This window comes from Triturus cristatus, chromosome 6, assembly GCF_964204655.1.
Source record: "Triturus cristatus chromosome 6, aTriCri1.1, whole genome shotgun sequence".
In the NCBI taxonomy this organism is placed as follows: Eukaryota; Metazoa; Chordata; class Amphibia; order Caudata; family Salamandridae; genus Triturus; species Triturus cristatus.
In genome coordinates, this window is record NC_140589.1 from 882,517,442 (window position 1) to 882,540,495 (window position 23,054).

At 46.1% G+C, this 23,054-nt stretch overlaps 22 non-coding genes across 22 annotated transcripts; 11 read left to right on the forward strand and 11 right to left on the reverse strand.

Annotated features, from left to right (window-relative positions):
* Positions 1-891: 891 nt before the first annotated feature.
* Positions 892-964, reverse strand: TRNAR-ACG (transfer RNA arginine (anticodon ACG)). The gene has a single exon. It is a non-coding gene; the product is annotated as a tRNA-Arg (tRNA).
* Positions 965-1,728: 764 nt separating this feature from the next.
* On the forward strand, positions 1,729-1,835 carry LOC146818591 (U6 spliceosomal RNA). Its single transcript, XR_014963623.1, has one exon. It is a non-coding gene; the product is annotated as a U6 spliceosomal RNA (small nuclear RNA).
* Positions 1,836-3,679: 1,844 nt separating this feature from the next.
* LOC146818592 (U6 spliceosomal RNA) lies at positions 3,680-3,786 on the forward strand. The gene has a single exon (XR_014963624.1). It is a non-coding gene; the product is annotated as a U6 spliceosomal RNA (small nuclear RNA).
* Positions 3,787-4,783: 997 nt separating this feature from the next.
* On the reverse strand, positions 4,784-4,856 carry TRNAR-ACG (transfer RNA arginine (anticodon ACG)). The gene has a single exon. It is a non-coding gene; the product is annotated as a tRNA-Arg (tRNA).
* A 764-nt stretch (positions 4,857-5,620) lies between these two features.
* LOC146818594 (U6 spliceosomal RNA) lies at positions 5,621-5,727 on the forward strand. Its single transcript, XR_014963625.1, has one exon. It is a non-coding gene; the product is annotated as a U6 spliceosomal RNA (small nuclear RNA).
* A 1,007-nt stretch (positions 5,728-6,734) lies between these two features.
* On the reverse strand, positions 6,735-6,807 carry TRNAR-ACG (transfer RNA arginine (anticodon ACG)). The gene has a single exon. It is a non-coding gene; the product is annotated as a tRNA-Arg (tRNA).
* Positions 6,808-7,571: 764 nt separating this feature from the next.
* On the forward strand, positions 7,572-7,678 carry LOC146818596 (U6 spliceosomal RNA). Its single transcript, XR_014963626.1, has one exon. It is a non-coding gene; the product is annotated as a U6 spliceosomal RNA (small nuclear RNA).
* Positions 7,679-8,685: 1,007 nt separating this feature from the next.
* On the reverse strand, positions 8,686-8,758 carry TRNAR-ACG (transfer RNA arginine (anticodon ACG)). The gene has a single exon. It is a non-coding gene; the product is annotated as a tRNA-Arg (tRNA).
* Positions 8,759-9,522: 764 nt separating this feature from the next.
* Positions 9,523-9,629, forward strand: LOC146818598 (U6 spliceosomal RNA). The gene has a single exon (XR_014963627.1). It is a non-coding gene; the product is annotated as a U6 spliceosomal RNA (small nuclear RNA).
* Positions 9,630-10,636: 1,007 nt separating this feature from the next.
* Positions 10,637-10,709, reverse strand: TRNAR-ACG (transfer RNA arginine (anticodon ACG)). Its single transcript has one exon. It is a non-coding gene; the product is annotated as a tRNA-Arg (tRNA).
* A 774-nt stretch (positions 10,710-11,483) lies between these two features.
* LOC146818600 (U6 spliceosomal RNA) lies at positions 11,484-11,590 on the forward strand. Its single transcript, XR_014963628.1, has one exon. It is a non-coding gene; the product is annotated as a U6 spliceosomal RNA (small nuclear RNA).
* A 1,007-nt stretch (positions 11,591-12,597) lies between these two features.
* On the reverse strand, positions 12,598-12,670 carry TRNAR-ACG (transfer RNA arginine (anticodon ACG)). Its single transcript has one exon. It is a non-coding gene; the product is annotated as a tRNA-Arg (tRNA).
* Positions 12,671-13,434: 764 nt separating this feature from the next.
* On the forward strand, positions 13,435-13,541 carry LOC146818602 (U6 spliceosomal RNA). Its single transcript, XR_014963629.1, has one exon. It is a non-coding gene; the product is annotated as a U6 spliceosomal RNA (small nuclear RNA).
* A 1,007-nt stretch (positions 13,542-14,548) lies between these two features.
* TRNAR-ACG (transfer RNA arginine (anticodon ACG)) lies at positions 14,549-14,621 on the reverse strand. Its single transcript has one exon. It is a non-coding gene; the product is annotated as a tRNA-Arg (tRNA).
* A 774-nt stretch (positions 14,622-15,395) lies between these two features.
* LOC146818604 (U6 spliceosomal RNA) lies at positions 15,396-15,502 on the forward strand. The gene has a single exon (XR_014963630.1). It is a non-coding gene; the product is annotated as a U6 spliceosomal RNA (small nuclear RNA).
* A 1,007-nt stretch (positions 15,503-16,509) lies between these two features.
* On the reverse strand, positions 16,510-16,582 carry TRNAR-ACG (transfer RNA arginine (anticodon ACG)). Its single transcript has one exon. It is a non-coding gene; the product is annotated as a tRNA-Arg (tRNA).
* Positions 16,583-17,356: 774 nt separating this feature from the next.
* LOC146818606 (U6 spliceosomal RNA) lies at positions 17,357-17,463 on the forward strand. The gene has a single exon (XR_014963631.1). It is a non-coding gene; the product is annotated as a U6 spliceosomal RNA (small nuclear RNA).
* A 1,007-nt stretch (positions 17,464-18,470) lies between these two features.
* On the reverse strand, positions 18,471-18,543 carry TRNAR-ACG (transfer RNA arginine (anticodon ACG)). The gene has a single exon. It is a non-coding gene; the product is annotated as a tRNA-Arg (tRNA).
* A 764-nt stretch (positions 18,544-19,307) lies between these two features.
* On the forward strand, positions 19,308-19,414 carry LOC146818608 (U6 spliceosomal RNA). Its single transcript, XR_014963632.1, has one exon. It is a non-coding gene; the product is annotated as a U6 spliceosomal RNA (small nuclear RNA).
* Positions 19,415-20,421: 1,007 nt separating this feature from the next.
* On the reverse strand, positions 20,422-20,494 carry TRNAR-ACG (transfer RNA arginine (anticodon ACG)). Its single transcript has one exon. It is a non-coding gene; the product is annotated as a tRNA-Arg (tRNA).
* Positions 20,495-21,268: 774 nt separating this feature from the next.
* On the forward strand, positions 21,269-21,375 carry LOC146818610 (U6 spliceosomal RNA). Its single transcript, XR_014963633.1, has one exon. It is a non-coding gene; the product is annotated as a U6 spliceosomal RNA (small nuclear RNA).
* A 1,007-nt stretch (positions 21,376-22,382) lies between these two features.
* TRNAR-ACG (transfer RNA arginine (anticodon ACG)) lies at positions 22,383-22,455 on the reverse strand. Its single transcript has one exon. It is a non-coding gene; the product is annotated as a tRNA-Arg (tRNA).
* Between the last annotated feature and the right edge of the window lie 599 nt (positions 22,456-23,054).

Genomic DNA, 23,054 nt, shown 5'->3' on the forward strand with positions numbered 1-23,054 from the left:
AATGTATTTACCTCGCAGTAATGAAGGTGCACTCTATGGCCAGCTGCATTTAGCAAGGAAGCCTGCAGGACTTCTGGGACTTTTCTTTCCCTTCTTCAGCCTCCCTGTCATTATTCTTCACAACCCCCAAATCTATACTGCTGCCAGCGATGCGTTGCTTTGTGGGAAGCAAGAGAAAGAGAAGGGGAGGGCCTATGCAAATGATGGCCTCAGGGCTGTCTGGGAGTCCCTTTTCAGCAGTACTGTTAAAATCCGCCTTGCAACCAGATTGGTCGGGTAAGCTGAAAAACACCAGGCATGATTGGGCACCAGGTCCTCTAGGCCCTTGGAGGACATATCGGCGCTGCATCCCTCAGTTTCTGAGGTCCAAGAAATGTTCACCCTCCACCCTAATAGAGAGGTCTTGGCCGATCGTGGCCGATCGGGGCAGAAGGGAGCAGGGCAAGATGCTCATGATCCTGCTCTAATAATGAACTGCCTTCCTCTCTCCTTACCTGTGGTTCTGCCTGGCTGCTTGGTTCCAGTTGTAGGCCTACATCCCACAGGCAATTTGCTTGTCCCTCTCACACATGTAAATGGGTCAGCACTCAAGTGCACACACCTGCCTGCACCCACAGACCCTCTCACACACACTTTTCTCAACAAGATTTTTTCCTAGTTTAGAGACTCAGAGACCCATGTTGAAATACAAAAGCAGCACACCACATGACGGCCTTCACATAGAATCCAGCAGCAAATGGGAAACTTTTAACTAGCCGTGGTCCTATTACTGCAGCCCTACCATGGAACGACTGCTGGATGAGTCCTGCTCGAGAATATTGAACCTACAACAAGTCTGAGGTAAATAAGAATTCCACAGGAATACCATAAAACAGGGACCTATGACCCTTTCGAGCCAGATAGGAGTCGAACCTACAATCTTCTGATCCGTAGTCAGACGCGTTATCCATTGCGCCACTGGCCCCATGTAGGATTACCCATACTTTTGTCCTTAAGAGGACCAGAAGTTGTGTGTGTGTGTGTTTTAAAACACCATTCCATCAACCTTTTTAGCCACGTTTACTGCTCACAACCAGAAGACACAAGTAAACCCACCTGACCTCCTGAAATTCTGTTCTGTCAGGTGTTCCTAACTTATACAAAGGACTTTAGGAGGACGAAGGACCTAAAAGTCAGGGGAAATGGTCCTAGGTCCAAGGAAATGTTTTAGATCAGCCTCAGTTTCTTAAATATTCTGCATTAACATCATCAGTTCCACGTCTGTGTGGAGCTGATCTTGAGGACTCCTTAATCAGCAGGCGGGTACAACAATAAAGTGTTTAATATTACAATACAGGCGAAAATTCAGACACCTTGTCATAGGCTCACCTTGTCCAGGGACCCAAGCATGCTGCCTTTCACCTCTCAGAGCCCTTCACCTAACCTACTGTGCAGCTGTCTCACCTTTAATATCACTGTTCCACAGGCAGCATGATGTCACAATGTTCCTTGTCAGTAGCCTGAACCATGAGCCTTTGCAACCCTGGCATAATCTACATACTTCCAATTGGTGAAGTCTTGGACCACAAATGCAGTGAAGAATAATGGATTGTTACTCTTCATGCATTTTTGCCCATTGGCTCAGATTTGAATGCTTACTGGCCATACGAGCATCTCTGCCAGGCCACCCTATGTCTAGAGACCGTAGATTTAGAGAGTTTATAAACATTGTAGGTTCATCAATGAAGTGTGCTCGCTTCGGCGGCACATATACTAAAATTGGAACGATACAGAGAAGATTAGCATGGCCCCTGCGCAAGGATGACACGCAAATTCGTGAAGCGTTCCATATTTTTACCAGCTTTCAGGAGAGAAATGTTCTATGTTTTCAAGACTAATTGAAATAATAAAGCAGGTTCCAGTGCTTTCCTCCTAATATCTATTTTTCAATTTGTCTCTCCTCAACATTTTTAATGTATTTACCTCGCAGTAATGAAGGTGCACTCTATGGCCAGCTGCATTTAGCAAGGAAGCCTGCAGGACTTCTGGGACTTTTCTTTCCCTTCTTCAGCCTCCCTGTCATTATTCTTCACAACCCCCAAATCTATACTGCTGCCAGCGATGCGTTGCTTTGTGGGAAGCAAGAGAAAGAGAAGGGGAGGGCCTATGCAAATGATGGCCTCAGGGCTGTCTGGGAGTCCCTTTTCAGCAGTACTGTTAAAATCCGCCTTGCAACCAGATTGGTCGGGTAAGCTGAAAAACACCAGGCATGATTGGGCACCAGGTCCTCTAGGCCCTTGGAGGACATATCGGCGCTGCATCCCTCAGTTTCTGAGGTCCAAGAAATGTTCACCCTCCACCCTAATAGAGAGGTCTTGGCCGATCGTGGCCGATCGGGGCAGAAGGGAGCAGGGCAAGATGCTCATGATCCTGCTCTAATAATGAACTGCCTTCCTCTCTCCTTACCTGTGGTTCTGCCTGGCTGCTTGGTTCCAGTTGTAGGCCTACATCCCACAGGCAATTTGCTTGTCCCTCTCACACATGTAAATGGGTCAGCACTCAAGTGCACACACCTGCCTGCACCCACAGACCCTCTCACACACACTTTTCTCAACAAGATTTTTTCCTAGTTTAGAGACTCAGAGACCCATGTTGAAATACAAAAGCAGCACACCACATGACGGCCTTCACATAGAATCCAGCAGCAAATGGGAAACTTTTAACTAGCCGTGGTCCTATTACTGCAGCCCTACCATGGAACGACTGCTGGATGAGTCCTGCTCGAGAATATTGAACCTACAACAAGTCTGAGGTAAATAAGAATTCCACAGGAATACCATAAAACAGGGACCTATGACCCTTTCGAGCCAGATAGGAGTCAAACCTACAATCTTCTGATCCGTAGTCAGACGCGTTATCCATTGCGCCACTGGCCCCATGTAGGATTACCCATACTTTTGTCCTTAAGAGGACCAGAAGTTGTGTGTGTGTGTGTTTTAAAACACCATTCCATCAACCTTTTTAGCCACGTTTACTGCTCACAACCAGAAGACACAAGTAAACCCACCTGACCTCCTGAAATTCTGTTCTGTCAGGTGTTCCTAACTTATACAAAGGACTTTAGGAGGACGAAGGACCTAAAAGTCAGGGGAAATGGTCCTAGGTCCAAGGAAATGTTTTAGATCAGCCTCAGTTTCTTAAATATTCTGCATTAACATCATCAGTTCCACGTCTGTGTGGAGCTGATCTTGAGGACTCCTTAATCAGCAGGCGGGTACAACAATAAAGTGTTTAATATTACAATACAGGCGAAAATTCAGACACCTTGTCATAGGCTCACCTTGTCCAGGGACCCAAGCATGCTGCCTTTCACCTCTCAGAGCCCTTCACCTAACCTACTGTGCAGCTGTCTCACCTTTAATATCACTGTTCCACAGGCAGCATGATGTCACAATGTTCCTTGTCAGTAGCCTGAACCATGAGCCTTTGCAACCCTGGCATAATCTACATACTTCCAATTGGTGAAGTCTTGGACCACAAATGCAGTGAAGAATAATGGATTGTTACTCTTCATGCATTTTTGCCCATTGGCTCAGATTTGAATGCTTACTGGCCATACGAGCATCTCTGCCAGGCCACCCTATGTCTAGAGACCGTAGATTTAGAGAGTTTATAAACATTGTAGGTTCATCAATGAAGTGTGCTCGCTTCGGCGGCACATATACTAAAATTGGAACGATACAGAGAAGATTAGCATGGCCCCTGCGCAAGGATGACACGCAAATTCGTGAAGCGTTCCATATTTTTACCAGCTTTCAGAAGAGAAATGTTCTATGTTTTCAAGACTAATTGAAATAATAAAGCAGGTTCCAGTGCTTTCCTCCTAATATCTATTTTTCAATTTGTCTCTCCTCAACATTTTTAATGTATTTACCTCGCAGTAATGAAGGTGCACTCTATGGCCAGCTGCATTTAGCAAGGAAGCCTGCAGGACTTCTGGGACTTTTCTTTCCCTTCTTCAGCCTCCCTGTCATTATTCTTCACAACCCCCAAATCTATACTGCTGCCAGCGATGCGTTGCTTTGTGGGAAGCAAGAGAAAGAGAAGGGGAGGGCCTATGCAAATGATGGCCTCAGGGCTGTCTGGGAGTCCCTTTTCAGCAGTACTGTTAAAATCCGCCTTGCAACCAGATTGGTCGGGTAAGCTGAAAAACACCAGGCATGATTGGGCACCAGGTCCTCTAGGCCCTTGGAGGACATATTGGCGCTGCATCCCTCAGTTTCTGAGGTCCAAGAAATGTTCACCCTCCACCCTAATAGAGAGGTCGTGGCCGATCGGGGCAGAAGGGAGCAGGGCAAGATGCTCATGATCCTGCTCTAATAATGAACTGCCTTCCTCTCTCCTTACCTGTGGTTCTGCCTGGCTGCTTGGTTCCAGTTGTAGGCCTACATCCCACAGGCAATTTGCTTGTCCCTCTCACACATGTAAATGGGTCAGCACTCAAGTGCACACACCTGCCTGCACCCACAGACCCTCTCACACACACTTTTCTCAACAAGATTTTTTCCTAGTTTAGAGACTCAGAGACCCATGTTGAAATACAAAAGCAGCACACCACATGACGGCCTTCACATAGAATCCAGCAGCAAATGGGAAACTTTTAACTAGCCGTGGTCCTATTACTGCAGCCCTACCATGGAACGACTGCTGGATGAGTCCTGCTCGAGAATATTGAACCTACAACAAGTCTGAGGTAAATAAGAATTCCACAGGAATACCATAAAACAGGGACCTATGACCCTTTCGAGCCAGATAGGAGTCGAACCTACAATCTTCTGATCCGTAGTCAGACGCGTTATCCATTGCGCCACTGGCCCCATGTAGGATTACCCATACTTTTGTCCTTAAGAGGACCAGAAGTTGTGTGTGTGTGTGTTTTAAAACACCATTCCATCAACCTTTTTAGCCACGTTTACTGCTCACAACCAGAAGACACAAGTAAACCCACCTGACCTCCTGAAATTCTGTTCTGTCAGGTGTTCCTAACTTATACAAAGGACTTTAGGAGGACGAAGGACCTAAAAGTCAGGGGAAATGGTCCTAGGTCCAAGGAAATGTTTTAGATCAGCCTCAGTTTCTTAAATATTCTGCATTAACATCATCAGTTCCACGTCTGTGTGGAGCTGATCTTGAGGACTCCTTAATCAGCAGGCGGGTACAACAATAAAGTGTTTAATATTACAATACAGGCGAAAATTCAGACACCTTGTCATAGGCTCACCTTGTCCAGGGACCCAAGCATGCTGCCTTTCACCTCTCAGAGCCCTTCACCTAACCTACTGTGCAGCTGTCTCACCTTTAATATCACTGTTCCACAGGCAGCATGATGTCACAATGTTCCTTGTCAGTAGCCTGAACCATGAGCCTTTGCAACCCTGGCATAATCTACATACTTCCAATTGGTGAAGTCTTGGACCACAAATGCAGTGAAGAATAATGGATTGTTACTCTTCATGCATTTTTGCCCATTGGCTCAGATTTGAATGCTTACTGGCCATACGAGCATCTCTGCCAGGCCACCCTATGTCTAGAGACCGTAGATTTAGAGAGTTTATAAACATTGTAGGTTCATCAATGAAGTGTGCTCGCTTCGGCGGCACATATACTAAAATTGGAACGATACAGAGAAGATTAGCATGGCCCCTGCGCAAGGATGACACGCAAATTCGTGAAGCGTTCCATATTTTTACCAGCTTTCAGGAGAGAAATGTTCTATGTTTTCAAGACTAATTGAAATAATAAAGCAGGTTCCAGTGCTTTCCTCCTAATATCTATTTTTCAATTTGTCTCTCCTCAACATTTTTAATGTATTTACCTCGCAGTAATGAAGGTGCACTCTATGGCCAGCTGCATTTAGCAAGGAAGCCTGCAGGACTTCTGGGACTTTTCTTTCCCTTCTTCAGCCTCCCTGTCATTATTCTTCACAACCCCCAAATCTATACTGCTGCCAGCGATGCGTTGCTTTGTGGGAAGCAAGAGAAAGAGAAGGGGAGGGCCTATGCAAATGATGGCCTCAGGGCTGTCTGGGAGTCCCTTTTCAGCAGTACTGTTAAAATCCGCCTTGCAACCAGATTGGTCGGGTAAGCTGAAAAACACCAGGCATGATTGGGCACCAGGTCCTCTAGGCCCTTGGAGGACATATCGGCGCTGCATCCCTCAGTTTCTGAGGTCCAAGAAATGTTCACCCTCCACCCTAATAGAGAGGTCTTGGCCGATCGTGGCCGATCGGGGCAGAAGGGAGCAGGGCAAGATGCTCATGATCCTGCTCTAATAATGAACTGCCTTCCTCTCTCCTTACCTGTGGTTCTGCCTGGCTGCTTGGTTCCAGTTGTAGGCCTACATCCCACAGGCAATTTGCTTGTCCCTCTCACACATGTAAATGGGTCAGCACTCAAGTGCACACACCTGCCTGCACCCACAGACCCTCTCACACACACTTTTCTCAACAAGATTTTTTCCTAGTTTAGAGACTCAGAGACCCATGTTGAAATACAAAAGCAGCACACCACATGACGGCCTTCACATAGAATCCAGCAGCAAATGGGAAACTTTTAACTAGCCGTGGTCCTATTACTGCAGCCCTACCATGGAACGACTGCTGGATGAGTCCTGCTCGAGAATATTGAACCTACAACAAGTCTGAGGTAAATAAGAATTCCACAGGAATACCATAAAACAGGGACCTATGACCCTTTCGAGCCAGATAGGAGTCGAACCTACAATCTTCTGATCCGTAGTCAGACGCGTTATCCATTGCGCCACTGGCCCCATGTAGGATTACCCATACTTTTGTCCTTAAGAGGACCAGAAGTTGTGTGTGTGTGTGTTTTAAAACACCATTCCATCAACCTTTTTAGCCACGTTTACTGCTCACAACCAGAAGACACAAGTAAACCCACCTGACCTCCTGAAATTCTGTTCTGTCAGGTGTTCCTAACTTATACAAAGGACTTTAGGAGGACGAAGGACCTAAAAGTCAGGGGAAATGGTCCTAGGTCCAAGGAAATGTTTTAGATCAGCCTCAGTTTCTTAAATATTCTGCATTAACATCATCAGTTCCACGTCTGTGTGGAGCTGATCTTGAGGACTCCTTAATCAGCAGGCGGGTACAACAATAAAGTGTTTAATATTACAATACAGGCGAAAATTCAGACACCTTGTCATAGGCTCACCTTGTCCAGGGACCCAAGCATGCTGCCTTTCACCTCTCAGAGCCCTTCACCTAACCTACTGTGCAGCTGTCTCACCTTTAATATCACTGTTCCACAGGCAGCATGATGTCACAATGTTCCTTGTCAGTAGCCTGAACCATGAGCCTTTGCAACCCTGGCATAATCTACATACTTCCAATTGGTGAAGTCTTGGACCACAAATGCAGTGAAGAATAATGGATTGTTACTCTTCATGCATTTTTGCCCATTGGCTCAGATTTGAATGCTTACTGGCCATACGAGCATCTCTGCCAGGCCACCCTATGTCTAGAGACCGTAGATTTAGAGAGTTTATAAACATTGTAGGTTCATCAATGAAGTGTGCTCGCTTCGGCGGCACATATACTAAAATTGGAACGATACAGAGAAGATTAGCATGGCCCCTGCGCAAGGATGACACGCAAATTCGTGAAGCGTTCCATATTTTTACCAGCTTTCAGGAGAGAAATGTTCTATGTTTTCAAGACTAATTGAAATAATAAAGCAGGTTCCAGTGCTTTCCTCCTAATATCTATTTTTCAATTTGTCTCTCCTCAACATTTTTAATGTATTTACCTCGCAGTAATGAAGGTGCACTCTATGGCCAGCTGCATTTAGCAAGGAAGCCTGCAGGACTTCTGGGACTTTTCTTTCCCTTCTTCAGCCTCCCTGTCATTATTCTTCACAACCCCCAAATCTATACTGCTGCCAGCGATGCGTTGCTTTGTGGGAAGCAAGAGAAAGAGAAGGGGAGGGCCTATGCAAATGATGGCCTCAGGGCTGTCTGGGAGTCCCTTTTCAGCAGTACTGTTAAAATCCGCCTTGCAACCAGATTGGTCGGGTAAGCTGAAAAACACCAGGCATGATTGGGCACCAGGTCCTCTAGGCCCTTGGAGGACATATCGGCGCTGCATCCCTCAGTTTCTGAGGTCCAAGAAATGTTCACCCTCCACCCTAATAGAGAGGTCTTGGCCGATCGTGGCCGATCGGGGCAGAAGGGAGCAGGGCAAGATGCTCATGATCCTGCTCTAATAATGAACTGCCTTCCTCTCTCCTTACCTGTGGTTCTGCCTGGCTGCTTGGTTCCAGTTGTAGGCCTACATCCCACAGGCAATTTGCTTGTCCCTCTCACACATGTAAATGGGTCAGCACTCAAGTGCACACACCTGCCTGCACCCACAGACCCTCTCACACACACTTTTCTCAACAAGATTTTTTCCTAGTTTAGAGACTCAGAGACCCATGTTGAAATACAAAAGCAGCACACCACATGACGGCCTTCACATAGAATCCAGCAGCAAATGGGAAACTTTTAACTAGCCGTGGTCCTATTACTGCAGCCCTACCATGGAACGACTGCTGGATGAGTCCTGCTCGAGAATATTGAACCTACAACAAGTCTGAGGTAAATAAGAATTCCACAGGAATACCATAAAACAGGGACCTATGACCCTTTCGAGCCAGATAGGAGTCGAACCTACAATCTTCTGATCCGTAGTCAGACGCGTTATCCATTGCGCCACTGGCCCCATGTAGGATTACCCATACTTTTGTCCTTAAGAGGACCAGAAGTTGTGTGTGTGTGTGTTTTAAAACACCATTCCATCAACCTTTTTAGCCACGTTTACTGCTCACAACCAGAAGACACAAGTAAACCCACCTGACCTCCTGAAATTCTGTTCTGTCAGGTGTTCCTAACTTATACAAAGGACTTTAGGAGGACGAAGGACCTAAAAGTCAGGGGAAATGGTCCTAGGTCCAAGGAAATGTTTTAGATCAGCCTCAGTTTCTTAAATATTCTGCATTAACATCATCAGTTCCACGTCTGTGTGGAGCTGATCTTGAGGACTCCTTAATCAGCAGGCGGGTACAACAATAAAGTGTTTAATATTACAATACAGGCGAAAATTCAGACACCTTGTCATAGGCTCACCTTGTCCAGGGACCCAAGCATGCTGCCTTTCACCTCTCAGAGCCCTTCACCTAACCTACTGTGCAGCTGTCTCACCTTTAATATCACTGTTCCACAGGCAGCATGATGTCACAATGTTCCTTGTCAGTAGCCTGAACCATGAGCCTTTGCAACCCTGGCATAATCTACATACTTCCAATTGGTGAAGTCTTGGACCACAAATGCAGTGAAGAATAATGGATTGTTACTCTTCATGCATTTTTGCCCATTGGCTCAGATTTGAATGCTTACTGGCCATACGAGCATCTCTGCCAGGCCACCCTATGTCTAGAGACCGTAGATTTAGAGAGTTTATAAACATTGTAGGTTCATCAATGAAGTGTGCTCGCTTCGGCGGCACATATACTAAAATTGGAACGATACAGAGAAGATTAGCATGGCCCCTGCGCAAGGATGACACGCAAATTCGTGAAGCGTTCCATATTTTTACCAGCTTTCAGAAGAGAAATGTTCTATGTTTTCAAGACTAATTGAAATAATAAAGCAGGTTCCAGTGCTTTCCTCCTAATATCTATTTTTCAATTTGTCTCTCCTCAACATTTTTAATGTATTTACCTCGCAGTAATGAAGGTGCACTCTATGGCCAGCTGCATTTAGCAAGGAAGCCTGCAGGACTTCTGGGACTTTTCTTTCCCTTCTTCAGCCTCCCTGTCATTATTCTTCACAACCCCCAAATCTATACTGCTGCCAGCGATGCGTTGCTTTGTGGGAAGCAAGAGAAAGAGAAGGGGAGGGCCTATGCAAATGATGGCCTCAGGGCTGTCTGGGAGTCCCTTTTCAGCAGTACTGTTAAAATCCGCCTTGCAACCAGATTGGTCGGGTAAGCTGAAAAACACCAGGCATGATTGGGCACCAGGTCCTCTAGGCCCTTGGAGGACATATTGGCGCTGCATCCCTCAGTTTCTGAGGTCCAAGAAATGTTCACCCTCCACCCTAATAGAGAGGTCTTGGCCGATCGTGGCCGATCGGGGCAGAAGGGAGCAGGGCAAGATGCTCATGATCCTGCTCTAATAATGAACTGCCTTCCTCTCTCCTTACCTGTGGTTCTGCCTGGCTGCTTGGTTCCAGTTGTAGGCCTACATCCCACAGGCAATTTGCTTGTCCCTCTCACACATGTAAATGGGTCAGCACTCAAGTGCACACACCTGCCTGCACCCACAGACCCTCTCACACACACTTTTCTCAACAAGATTTTTTCCTAGTTTAGAGACTCAGAGACCCATGTTGAAATACAAAAGCAGCACACCACATGACGGCCTTCACATAGAATCCAGCAGCAAATGGGAAACTTTTAACTAGCCGTGGTCCTATTACTGCAGCCCTACCATGGAACGACTGCTGGATGAGTCCTGCTCGAGAATATTGAACCTACAACAAGTCTGAGGTAAATAAGAATTCCACAGGAATACCATAAAACAGGGACCTATGACCCTTTCGAGCCAGATAGGAGTCGAACCTACAATCTTCTGATCCGTAGTCAGACGCGTTATCCATTGCGCCACTGGCCCCATGTAGGATTACCCATACTTTTGTCCTTAAGAGGACCAGAAGTTGTGTGTGTGTGTGTGTGTGTGTGTTTTAAAACACCATTCCATCAACCTTTTTAGCCACGTTTACTGCTCACAACCAGAAGACACAAGTAAACCCACCTGACCTCCTGAAATTCTGTTCTGTCAGGTGTTCCTAACTTATACAAAGGACTTTAGGAGGACGAAGGACCTAAAAGTCAGGGGAAATGGTCCTAGGTCCAAGGAAATGTTTTAGATCAGCCTCAGTTTCTTAAATATTCTGCATTAACATCATCAGTTCCACGTCTGTGTGGAGCTGATCTTGAGGACTCCTTAATCAGCAGGCGGGTACAACAATAAAGTGTTTAATATTACAATACAGGCGAAAATTCAGACACCTTGTCATAGGCTCACCTTGTCCAGGGACCCAAGCATGCTGCCTTTCACCTCTCAGAGCCCTTCACCTAACCTACTGTGCAGCTGTCTCACCTTTAATATCACTGTTCCACAGGCAGCATGATGTCACAATGTTCCTTGTCAGTAGCCTGAACCATGAGCCTTTGCAACCCTGGCATAATCTACATACTTCCAATTGGTGAAGTCTTGGACCACAAATGCAGTGAAGAATAATGGATTGTTACTCTTCATGCATTTTTGCCCATTGGCTCAGATTTGAATGCTTACTGGCCATACGAGCATCTCTGCCAGGCCACCCTATGTCTAGAGACCGTAGATTTAGAGAGTTTATAAACATTGTAGGTTCATCAATGAAGTGTGCTCGCTTCGGCGGCACATATACTAAAATTGGAACGATACAGAGAAGATTAGCATGGCCCCTGCGCAAGGATGACACGCAAATTCGTGAAGCGTTCCATATTTTTACCAGCTTTCAGGAGAGAAATGTTCTATGTTTTCAAGACTAATTGAAATAATAAAGCAGGTTCCAGTGCTTTCCTCCTAATATCTATTTTTCAATTTGTCTCTCCTCAACATTTTTAATGTATTTACCTCGCAGTAATGAAGGTGCACTCTATGGCCAGCTGCATTTAGCAAGGAAGCCTGCAGGACTTCTGGGACTTTTCTTTCCCTTCTTCAGCCTCCCTGTCATTATTCTTCACAACCCCCAAATCTATACTGCTGCCAGCGATGCGTTGCTTTGTGGGAAGCAAGAGAAAGAGAAGGGGAGGGCCTATGCAAATGATGGCCTCAGGGCTGTCTGGGAGTCCCTTTTCAGCAGTACTGTTAAAATCCGCCTTGCAACCAGATTGGTCGGGTAAGCTGAAAAACACCAGGCATGATTGGGCACCAGGTCCTCTAGGCCCTTGGAGGACATATCGGCGCTGCATCCCTCAGTTTCTGAGGTCCAAGAAATGTTCACCCTCCACCCTAATAGAGAGGTCTTGGCCGATCGTGGCCGATCGGGGCAGAAGGGAGCAGGGCAAGATGCTCATGATCCTGCTCTAATAATGAACTGCCTTCCTCTCTCCTTACCTGTGGTTCTGCCTGGCTGCTTGGTTCCAGTTGTAGGCCTACATCCCACAGGCAATTTGCTTGTCCCTCTCACACATGTAAATGGGTCAGCACTCAAGTGCACACACCTGCCTGCACCCACAGACCCTCTCACACACACTTTTCTCAACAAGATTTTTTCCTAGTTTAGAGACTCAGAGACCCATGTTGAAATACAAAAGCAGCACACCACATGACGGCCTTCACATAGAATCCAGCAGCAAATGGGAAACTTTTAACTAGCCGTGGTCCTATTACTGCAGCCCTACCATGGAACGACTGCTGGATGAGTCCTGCTCGAGAATATTGAACCTACAACAAGTCTGAGGTAAATAAGAATTCCACAGGAATACCATAAAACAGGGACCTATGACCCTTTCGAGCCAGATAGGAGTCGAACCTACAATCTTCTGATCCGTAGTCAGACGCGTTATCCATTGCGCCACTGGCCCCATGTAGGATTACCCATACTTTTGTCCTTAAGAGGACCAGAAGTTGTGTGTGTGTGTGTTTTAAAACACCATTCCATCAACCTTTTTAGCCACGTTTACTGCTCACAACCAGAAGACACAAGTAAACCCACCTGACCTCCTGAAATTCTGTTCTGTCAGGTGTTCCTAACTTATACAAAGGACTTTAGGAGGACGAAGGACCTAAAAGTCAGGGGAAATGGTCCTAGGTCCAAGGAAATGTTTTAGATCAGCCTCAGTTTCTTAAATATTCTGCATTAACATCATCAGTTCCACGTCTGTGTGGAGCTGATCTTGAGGACTCCTTAATCAGCAGGCGGGTACAACAATAAAGTGTTTAATATTACAATACAGGCGAAAATTCAGACACCTTGTCATAGGCTCACCTTGTCCAGGGACCCAAGCATGCTGCCTTTCACCTCTCAGAGCCCTTCACCTAACCTACTGTGCAGCTGTCTCACCTTTAATATCACTGTTCCACAGGCAGCATGATGTCACAATGTTCCTTGTCAGTAGCCTGAACCATGAGCCTTTGCAACCCTGGCATAATCTACATACTTCCAATTGGTGAAGTCTTGGACCACAAATGCAGTGAAGAATAATGGATTGTTACTCTTCATGCATTTTTGCCCATTGGCTCAGATTTGAATGCTTACTGGCCATACGAGCATCTCTGCCAGGCCACCCTATGTCTAGAGACCGTAGATTTAGAGAGTTTATAAACATTGTAGGTTCATCAATGAAGTGTGCTCGCTTCGGCGGCACATATACTAAAATTGGAACGATACAGAGAAGATTAGCATGGCCCCTGCGCAAGGATGACACGCAAATTCGTGAAGCGTTCCATATTTTTACCAGCTTTCAGAAGAGAAATGTTCTATGTTTTCAAGACTAATTGAAATAATAAAGCAGGTTCCAGTGCTTTCCTCCTAATATCTATTTTTCAATTTGTCTCTCCTCAACATTTTTAATGTATTTACCTCGCAGTAATGAAGGTGCACTCTATGGCCAGCTGCATTTAGCAAGGAAGCCTGCAGGACTTCTGGGACTTTTCTTTCCCTTCTTCAGCCTCCCTGTCATTATTCTTCACAACCCCCAAATCTATACTGCTGCCAGCGATGCGTTGCTTTGTGGGAAGCGAGAGAAAGAGAAGGGGAGGGCCTATGCAAATGATGGCCTCAGGGCTGTCTGGGAGTCCCTTTTCAGCAGTACTGTTAAAATCCGCCTTGCAACCAGATTGGTCGGGTAAGCTGAAAAACACCAGGCATGATTGGGCACCAGGTCCTCTAGGCCCTTGGAGGACATATTGGCGCTGCATCCCTCAGTTTCTGAGGTCCAAGAAATGTTCACCCTCCACCCTAATAGAGAGGTCTTGGCCGATCGTGGCCGATCGGGGCAGAAGGGAGCAGGGCAAGATGCTCATGATCCTGCTCTAATAATGAACTGCCTTCCTCTCTCCTTACCTGTGGTTCTGCCTGGCTGCTTGGTTCCAGTTGTAGGCCTACATCCCACAGGCAATTTGCTTGTCCCTCTCACACATGTAAATGGGTCAGCACTCAAGTGCACACACCTGCCTGCACCCACAGACCCTCTCACACACACTTTTCTCAACAAGATTTTTTCCTAGTTTAGAGACTCAGAGACCCATGTTGAAATACAAAAGCAGCACACCACATGACGGCCTTCACATAGAATCCAGCAGCAAATGGGAAACTTTTAACTAGCCGTGGTCCTATTACTGCAGCCCTACCATGGAACGACTGCTGGATGAGTCCTGCTCGAGAATATTGAACCTACAACAAGTCTGAGGTAAATAAGAATTCCACAGGAATACCATAAAACAGGGACCTATGACCCTTTCGAGCCAGATAGGAGTCGAACCTACAATCTTCTGATCCGTAGTCAGACGCGTTATCCATTGCGCCACTGGCCCCATGTAGGATTACCCATACTTTTGTCCTTAAGAGGACCAGAAGTTGTGTGTGTGTGTGTGTGTGTGTGTTTTAAAACACCATTCCATCAACCTTTTTAGCCACGTTTACTGCTCACAACCAGAAGACACAAGTAAACCCACCTGACCTCCTGAAATTCTGTTCTGTCAGGTGTTCCTAACTTATACAAAGGACTTTAGGAGGACGAAGGACCTAAAAGTCAGGGGAAATGGTCCTAGGTCCAAGGAAATGTTTTAGATCAGCCTCAGTTTCTTAAATATTCTGCATTAACATCATCAGTTCCACGTCTGTGTGGAGCTGATCTTGAGGACTCCTTAATCAGCAGGCGGGTACAACAATAAAGTGTTTAATATTACAATACAGGCGAAAATTCAGACACCTTGTCATAGGCTCACCTTGTCCAGGGACCCAAGCATGCTGCCTTTCACCTCTCAGAGCCCTTCACCTAACCTACTGTGCAGCTGTCTCACCTTTAATATCACTGTTCCACAGGCAGCATGATGTCACAATGTTCCTTGTCAGTAGCCTGAACCATGAGCCTTTGCAACCCTGGCATAATCTACATACTTCCAATTGGTGAAGTCTTGGACCACAAATGCAGTGAAGAATAATGGATTGTTACTCTTCATGCATTTTTGCCCATTGGCTCAGATTTGAATGCTTACTGGCCATACGAGCATCTCTGCCAGGCCACCCTATGTCTAGAGACCGTAGATTTAGAGAGTTTATAAACATTGTAGGTTCATCAATGAAGTGTGCTCGCTTCGGCGGCACATATACTAAAATTGGAACGATACAGAGAAGATTAGCATGGCCCCTGCGCAAGGATGACACGCAAATTCGTGAAGCGTTCCATATTTTTACCAGCTTTCAGGAGAGAAATGTTCTATGTTTTCAAGACTAATTGAAATAATAAAGCAGGTTCCAGTGCTTTCCTCCTAATATCTATTTTTCAATTTGTCTCTCCTCAACATTTTTAATGTATTTACCTCGCAGTAATGAAGGTGCACTCTATGGCCAGCTGCATTTAGCAAGGAAGCCTGCAGGACTTCTGGGACTTTTCTTTCCCTTCTTCAGCCTCCCTGTCATTATTCTTCACAACCCCCAAATCTATACTGCTGCCAGCGATGCGTTGCTTTGTGGGAAGCAAGAGAAAGAGAAGGGGAGGGCCTATGCAAATGATGGCCTCAGGGCTGTCTGGGAGTCCCTTTTCAGCAGTACTGTTAAAATCCGCCTTGCAACCAGATTGGTCGGGTAAGCTGAAAAACACCAGGCATGATTGGGCACCAGGTCCTCTAGGCCCTTGGAGGACATATCGGCGCTGCATCCCTCAGTTTCTGAGGTCCAAGAAATGTTCACCCTCCACCCTAATAGAGAGGTCTTGGCCGATCGTGGCCGATCGGGGCAGAAGGGAGCAGGGCAAGATGCTCATGATCCTGCTCTAATAATGAACTGCCTTCCTCTCTCCTTACCTGTGGTTCTGCCTGGCTGCTTGGTTCCAGTTGTAGGCCTACATCCCACAGGCAATTTGCTTGTCCCTCTCACACATGTAAATGGGTCAGCACTCAAGTGCACACACCTGCCTGCACCCACAGACCCTCTCACACACACTTTTCTCAACAAGATTTTTTCCTAGTTTAGAGACTCAGAGACCCATGTTGAAATACAAAAGCAGCACACCACATGACGGCCTTCACATAGAATCCAGCAGCAAATGGGAAACTTTTAACTAGCCGTGGTCCTATTACTGCAGCCCTACCATGGAACGACTGCTGGATGAGTCCTGCTCGAGAATATTGAACCTACAACAAGTCTGAGGTAAATAAGAATTCCACAGGAATACCATAAAACAGGGACCTATGACCCTTTCGAGCCAGATAGGAGTCGAACCTACAATCTTCTGATCCGTAGTCAGACGCGTTATCCATTGCGCCACTGGCCCCATGTAGGATTACCCATACTTTTGTCCTTAAGAGGACCAGAAGTTGTGTGTGTGTGTGTGTGTGTGTGTTTTAAAACACCATTCCATCAACCTTTTTAGCCACGTTTACTGCTCACAACCAGAAGACACAAGTAAACCCACCTGACCTCCTGAAATTCTGTTCTGTCAGGTGTTCCTAACTTATACAAAGGACTTTAGGAGGACGAAGGACCTAAAAGTCAGGGGAAATGGTCCTAGGTCCAAGGAAATGTTTTAGATCAGCCTCAGTTTCTTAAATATTCTGCATTAACATCATCAGTTCCACGTCTGTGTGGAGCTGATCTTGAGGACTCCTTAATCAGCAGGCGGGTACAACAATAAAGTGTTTAATATTACAATACAGGCGAAAATTCAGACACCTTGTCATAGGCTCACCTTGTCCAGGGACCCAAGCATGCTGCCTTTCACCTCTCAGAGCCCTTCACCTAACCTACTGTGCAGCTGTCTCACCTTTAATATCACTGTTCCACAGGCAGCATGATGTCACAATGTTCCTTGTCAGTAGCCTGAACCATGAGCCTTTGCAACCCTGGCATAATCTACATACTTCCAATTGGTGAAGTCTTGGACCACAAATGCAGTGAAGAATAATGGATTGTTACTCTTCATGCATTTTTGCCCATTGGCTCAGATTTGAATGCTTACTGGCCATACGAGCATCTCTGCCAGGCCACCCTATGTCTAGAGACCGTAGATTTAGAGAGTTTATAAACATTGTAGGTTCATCAATGAAGTGTGCTCGCTTCGGCGGCACATATACTAAAATTGGAACGATACAGAGAAGATTAGCATGGCCCCTGCGCAAGGATGACACGCAAATTCGTGAAGCGTTCCATATTTTTACCAGCTTTCAGGAGAGAAATGTTCTATGTTTTCAAGACTAATTGAAATAATAAAGCAGGTTCCAGTGCTTTCCTCCTAATATCTATTTTTCAATTTGTCTCTCCTCAACATTTTTAATGTATTTACCTCGCAGTAATGAAGGTGCACTCTATGGCCAGCTGCATTTAGCAAGGAAGCCTGCAGGACTTCTGGGACTTTTCTTTCCCTTCTTCAGCCTCCCTGTCATTATTCTTCACAACCCCCAAATCTATACTGCTGCCAGCGATGCGTTGCTTTGTGGGAAGCAAGAGAAAGAGAAGGGGAGGGCCTATGCAAATGATGGCCTCAGGGCTGTCTGGGAGTCCCTTTTCAGCAGTACTGTTAAAATCCGCCTTGCAACCAGATTGGTCGGGTAAGCTGAAAAACACCAGGCATGATTGGGCACCAGGTCCTCTAGGCCCTTGGAGGACATATCGGCGCTGCATCCCTCAGTTTCTGAGGTCCAAGAAATGTTCACCCTCCACCCTAATAGAGAGGTCTTGGCCGATCGTGGCCGATCGGGGCAGAAGGGAGCAGGGCAAGATGCTCATGATCCTGCTCTAATAATGAACTGCCTTCCTCTCTCCTTACCTGTGGTTCTGCCTGGCTGCTTGGTTCCAGTTGTAGGCCTACATCCCACAGGCAATTTGCTTGTCCCTCTCACACATGTAAATGGGTCAGCACTCAAGTGCACACACCTGCCTGCACCCACAGACCCTCTCACACACACTTTTCTCAACAAGATTTTTTCCTAGTTTAGAGACTCAGAGACCCATGTTGAAATACAAAAGCAGCACACCACATGACGGCCTTCACATAGAATCCAGCAGCAAATGGGAAACTTTTAACTAGCCGTGGTCCTATTACTGCAGCCCTACCATGGAACGACTGCTGGATGAGTCCTGCTCGAGAATATTGAACCTACAACAAGTCTGAGGTAAATAAGAATTCCACAGGAATACCATAAAACAGGGACCTATGACCCTTTCGAGCCAGATAGGAGTCGAACCTACAATCTTCTGATCCGTAGTCAGACGCGTTATCCATTGCGCCACTGGCCCCATGTAGGATTACCCATACTTTTGTCCTTAAGAGGACCAGAAGTTGTGTGTGTGTGTGTTTTAAAACACCATTCCATCAACCTTTTTAGCCACGTTTACTGCTCACAACCAGAAGACACAAGTAAACCCACCTGACCTCCTGAAATTCTGTTCTGTCAGGTGTTCCTAACTTATACAAAGGACTTTAGGAGGACGAAGGACCTAAAAGTCAGGGGAAATGGTCCTAGGTCCAAGGAAATGTTTTAGATCAGCCTCAGTTTCTTAAATATTCTGCATTAACATCATCAGTTCCACGTCTGTGTGGAGCTGATCTTGAGGACTCCTTAATCAGCAGGCGGGTACAACAATAAAGTGTTTAATATTACAATACAGGCGAAAATTCAGACACCTTGTCATAGGCTCACCTTGTCCAGGGACCCAAGCATGCTGCCTTTCACCTCTCAGAGCCCTTCACCTAACCTACTGTGCAGCTGTCTCACCTTTAATATCACTGTTCCACAGGCAGCATGATGTCACAATGTTCCTTGTCAGTAGCCTGAACCATGAGCCTTTGCAACCCTGGCATAATCTACATACTTCCAATTGGTGAAGTCTTGGACCACAAATGCAGTGAAGAATAATGGATTGTTACTCTTCATGCATTTTTGCCCATTGGCTCAGATTTGAATGCTTACTGGCCATACGAGCATCTCTGCCAGGCCACCCTATGTCTAGAGACCGTAGATTTAGAGAGTTTATAAACATTGTAGGTTCATCAATGAAGTGTGCTCGCTTCGGCGGCACATATACTAAAATTGGAACGATACAGAGAAGATTAGCATGGCCCCTGCGCAAGGATGACACGCAAATTCGTGAAGCGTTCCATATTTTTACCAGCTTTCAGAAGAGAAATGTTCTATGTTTTCAAGACTAATTGAAATAATAAAGCAGGTTCCAGTGCTTTCCTCCTAATATCTATTTTTCAATTTGTCTCTCCTCAACATTTTTAATGTATTTACCTCGCAGTAATGAAGGTGCACTCTATGGCCAGCTGCATTTAGCAAGGAAGCCTGCAGGACTTCTGGGACTTTTCTTTCCCTTCTTCAGCCTCCCTGTCATTATTCTTCACAACCCCCAAATCTATACTGCTGCCAGCGATGCGTTGCTTTGTGGGAAGCGAGAGAAAGAGAAGGGGAGGGCCTATGCAAATGATGGCCTCAGGGCTGTCTGGGAGTCCCTTTTCAGCAGTACTGTTAAAATCCGCCTTGCAACCAGATTGGTCGGGTAAGCTGAAAAACACCAGGCATGATTGGGCACCAGGTCCTCTAGGCCCTTGGAGGACATATTGGCGCTGCATCCCTCAGTTTCTGAGGTCCAAGAAATGTTCACCCTCCACCCTAATAGAGAGGTCTTGGCCGATCGTGGCCGATCGGGGCAGAAGGGAGCAGGGCAAGATGCTCATGATCCTGCTCTAATAATGAACTGCCTTCCTCTCTCCTTACCTGTGGTTCTGCCTGGCTGCTTGGTTCCAGTTGTAGGCCTACATCCCACAGGCAATTTGCTTGTCCCTCTCACACATGTAAATGGGTCAGCACTCAAGTGCACACACCTGCCTGCACCCACAGACCCTCTCACACACACTTTTCTCAACAAGATTTTTTCCTAGTTTAGAGACTCAGAGACCCATGTTGAAATACAAAAGCAGCACACCACATGACGGCCTTCACATAGAATCCAGCAGCAAATGGGAAACTTTTAACTAGCCGTGGTCCTATTACTGCAGCCCTACCATGGAACGACTGCTGGATGAGTCCTGCTCGAGAATATTGAACCTACAACAAGTCTGAGGTAAATAAGAATTCCACAGGAATACCATAAAACAGGGACCTATGACCCTTTCGAGCCAGATAGGAGTCGAACCTACAATCTTCTGATCCGTAGTCAGACGCGTTATCCATTGCGCCACTGGCCCCATGTAGGATTACCCATACTTTTGTCCTTAAGAGGACCAGAAGTTGTGTGTGTGTGTGTGTGTGTGTGTTTTAAAACACCATTCCATCAACCTTTTTAGCCACGTTTACTGCTCACAACCAGAAGACACAAGTAAACCCACCTGACCTCCTGAAATTCTGTTCTGTCAGGTGTTCCTAACTTATACAAAGGACTTTAGGAGGACGAAGGACCTAAAAGTCAGGGGAAATGGTCCTAGGTCCAAGGAAATGTTTTAGATCAGCCTCAGTTTCTTAAATATTCTGCATTAACATCATCAGTTCCACGTCTGTGTGGAGCTGATCTTGAGGACTCCTTAATCAGCAGGCGGGTACAACAATAAAGTGTTTAATATTACAATACAGGCGAAAATTCAGACACCTTGTCATAGGCTCACCTTGTCCAGGGACCCAAGCATGCTGCCTTTCACCTCTCAGAGCCCTTCACCTAACCTACTGTGCAGCTGTCTCACCTTTAATATCACTGTTCCACAGGCAGCATGATGTCACAATGTTCCTTGTCAGTAGCCTGAACCATGAGCCTTTGCAACCCTGGCATAATCTACATACTTCCAATTGGTGAAGTCTTGGACCACAAATGCAGTGAAGAATAATGGATTGTTACTCTTCATGCATTTTTGCCCATTGGCTCAGATTTGAATGCTTACTGGCCATACGAGCATCTCTGCCAGGCCACCCTATGTCTAGAGACCGTAGATTTAGAGAGTTTATAAACATTGTAGGTTCATCAATGAAGTGTGCTCGCTTCGGCGGCACATATACTAAAATTGGAACGATACAGAGAAGATTAGCATGGCCCCTGCGCAAGGATGACACGCAAATTCGTGAAGCGTTCCATATTTTTACCAGCTTTCAGGAGAGAAATGTTCTATGTTTTCAAGACTAATTGAAATAATAAAGCAGGTTCCAGTGCTTTCCTCCTAATATCTATTTTTCAATTTGTCTCTCCTCAACATTTTTAATGTATTTACCTCGCAGTAATGAAGGTGCACTCTATGGCCAGCTGCATTTAGCAAGGAAGCCTGCAGGACTTCTGGGACTTTTCTTTCCCTTCTTCAGCCTCCCTGTCATTATTCTTCACAACCCCCAAATCTATACTGCTGCCAGCGATGCGTTGCTTTGTGGGAAGCAAGAGAAAGAGAAGGGGAGGGCCTATGCAAATGATGGCCTCAGGGCTGTCTGGGAGTCCCTTTTCAGCAGTACTGTTAAAATCCGCCTTGCAACCAGATTGGTCGGGTAAGCTGAAAAACACCAGGCATGATTGGGCACCAGGTCCTCTAGGCCCTTGGAGGACATATCGGCGCTGCATCCCTCAGTTTCTGAGGTCCAAGAAATGTTCACCCTCCACCCTAATAGAGAGGTCTTGGCCGATCGTGGCCGATCGGGGCAGAAGGGAGCAGGGCAAGATGCTCATGATCCTGCTCTAATAATGAACTGCCTTCCTCTCTCCTTACCTGTGGTTCTGCCTGGCTGCTTGGTTCCAGTTGTAGGCCTACATCCCACAGGCAATTTGCTTGTCCCTCTCACACATGTAAATGGGTCAGCACTCAAGTGCACACACCTGCCTGCACCCACAGACCCTCTCACACACACTTTTCTCAACAAGATTTTTTCCTAGTTTAGAGACTCAGAGACCCATGTTGAAATACAAAAGCAGCACACCACATGACGGCCTTCACATAGAATCCAGCAGCAAATGGGAAACTTTTAACTAGCCGTGGTCCTATTACTGCAGCCCTACCATGGAACGACTGCTGGATGAGTCCTGCTCGAGAATATTGAACCTACAACAAGTCTGAGGTAAATAAGAATTCCACAGGAATACCATAAAACAGGGACCTATGACCCTTTCGAGCCAGATAGGAGTCGAACCTACAATCTTCTGATCCGTAGTCAGACGCGTTATCCATTGCGCCACTGGCCCCATGTAGGATTACCCATACTTTTGTCCTTAAGAGGACCAGAAGTTGTGTGTGTGTGTGTGTGTGTGTGTTTTAAAACACCATTCCATCAACCTTTTTAGCCACGTTTACTGCTCACAACCAGAAGACACAAGTAAACCCACCTGACCTCCTGAAATTCTGTTCTGTCAGGTGTTCCTAACTTATACAAAGGACTTTAGGAGGACGAAGGACCTAAAAGTCAGGGGAAATGGTCCTAGGTCCAAGGAAATGTTTTAGATCAGCCTCAGTTTCTTAAATATTCTGCATTAACATCATCAGTTCCACGTCTGTGTGGAGCTGATCTTGAGGACTCCTTAATCAGCAGGCGGGTACAACAATAAAGTGTTTAATATTACAATACAGGCGAAAATTCAGACACCTTGTCATAGGCTCACCTTGTCCAGGGACCCAAGCATGCTGCCTTTCACCTCTCAGAGCCCTTCACCTAACCTACTGTGCAGCTGTCTCACCTTTAATATCACTGTTCCACAGGCAGCATGATGTCACAATGTTCCTTGTCAGTAGCCTGAACCATGAGCCTTTGCAACCCTGGCATAATCTACATACTTCCAATTGGTGA